Source organism: Coturnix japonica, chromosome 25 (genome assembly GCF_001577835.2).
Source record: "Coturnix japonica isolate 7356 chromosome 25, Coturnix japonica 2.1, whole genome shotgun sequence".
In the NCBI taxonomy this organism is placed as follows: Eukaryota; Metazoa; Chordata; class Aves; order Galliformes; family Phasianidae; genus Coturnix; species Coturnix japonica.
In genome coordinates, this window is record NC_029540.1 from 2,127,870 (window position 1) to 2,129,623 (window position 1,754).

Here is a 1,754-nt window from a genome sequence, read left to right on the forward strand (position 1 = left end):
ACCGAGCGAAAGAAACTGATGAGGATCGGGGTATGGGATGGGAATGGGATGGGAATGGGATTGGGGTATGGGATGGGAATGGGATTGGGAATGGGATTGGGATTGGGATTGTAAATGGGGTATGGGATGGGAATGGGATTGGGATTGGGGTATGGGAATGGGGTATGGGATGGGAATGGGATTAGGAATGGGATTGGGATTGGGATTGGGGTATGGGATGGGAATGGGATGGGAATGGGATTGGGATTGGGATTGGGGTATGGGATGGGAATGGGATTGGCAATGGGATTGGGACTGGGATTGTGAATGGGATTGGGAATGGGATTGGGATTGTGAATGGGAATGAGATTGGGATTGTGAATGGGATTGGGAATAGGATTGGGGTATGGGATGGGAATGGGATTAGGAATGGGATTGGGGTGTGGGATGGGATTGGGATTGGGATTAGGAATGGGACTGGGATTGGGACTGGGATTGTGAATGGGATTGGGATTGGGAATGGGATTGGGATTGGGAATGGGAATGGGATTGGGAATGGGACTGGGAACTGGAATGGGATTGGGAATGGGATTGGGGTATGGGATGGGAATGGGATTGGGATTAGGAATGGGATTGGGATTGGGAATGGGATTGGGAATGGGATTGGAAATGGGACTGGGAACGGGAATGGGATATGGAATGGGATTGGGATTGGGATTGGGAATGGGATTGGGAATGGGATTGGGATTGTGAATGGGAATGGGATTGGGAACGGGAATGGGATTGGGAATGGGATTGGGAATGGGATTGGGAATGGGATTGGGATTGGCAATGGGATTGGGAATGGGGTATGGGATGGGAATGGGATTGGGAATGGGATTGGGAACGGGAATGAGATTGGGAATGGGACTGGGGATGGGATTGGGAATGGGATTGGGACTGGGAATGGGATTGGGACAGGGATTGGGAATGGGATTGGGAATGGGAATGAGATTGGGAAAGGGACTGGGATTTGGAACGGGATTGGGACAGGGATTGGGATTAGGACTGGGATTGGGAATGGGATTCGGAATGGGATTGGGACTGGGAATGGGACTGTTATTGGGATTGGGATTGGGACTGTGATTCGGATTCGGATTGGGAATGGGATTGGGACTGGAATTGGGATTGGGATTGTGACTGGGAATGGGACTGGGATTAGGATTGGGATTGGGACTGGGATTGGGACAGGGATTGGGATTGGGATTGGGAATGGGATTGTGAATGGGATTGGGAACGGGACAGGGATTGGGAATGGGAATGGGATTGGGATTGGGACTGGGATTGGCATTGGGAATGGGATTGTGATTGGGAATGGGAATGGGACTGGGATTAGGATTGTGATTGGGACTGGGATTGGGACTGGGGATTGGGATTGGGATTGGGAATGGGATTGGGAATGGGATTGGGAACGGGACAGGGATTGGGAATGGGATTGGCATTGGGAATGGGATTGTGATTGGGAATGGGAATGGGACTGGGATTAGGATTGTGATTGGGACTGGGATTGGGACAGGGATTGGGATTGGGACTGGATGATAGAATGGCCTTGAGTTAGCAGTGTGCCCTTGTAGACATCAAGGTCAGTGGCATTTGGGGTGCATTAAAGGGATCATGTCCAGCAGGTGGATGGAGCTGATCCTGCCCCTCTACTCTGCCCTGGTGATGCCTCATCTGGAATCCTGTAATACTGCGTCCAGTTCTGGGCTCCCCAGTACAAAAAAGACAGGGATCCC

General features: G+C 51.2%; 1 protein-coding gene across 1 annotated transcript in view; it reads left to right on the forward strand.

Annotated features, from left to right (window-relative positions):
• The first annotated feature begins 6 nt into the window (after positions 1-6).
• Positions 7-1,754, forward strand: part of PCP4L1 (Purkinje cell protein 4 like 1) — a 5,666-nt gene continuing 3,918 nt past the window's right edge. Inside the window, exon 1 of the mRNA XM_015884648.1 lies at positions 7-30. The gene's annotated coding sequence lies outside the window, so the exon portion shown is untranslated. The remainder of the gene's footprint in view (positions 31-1,754) is intronic.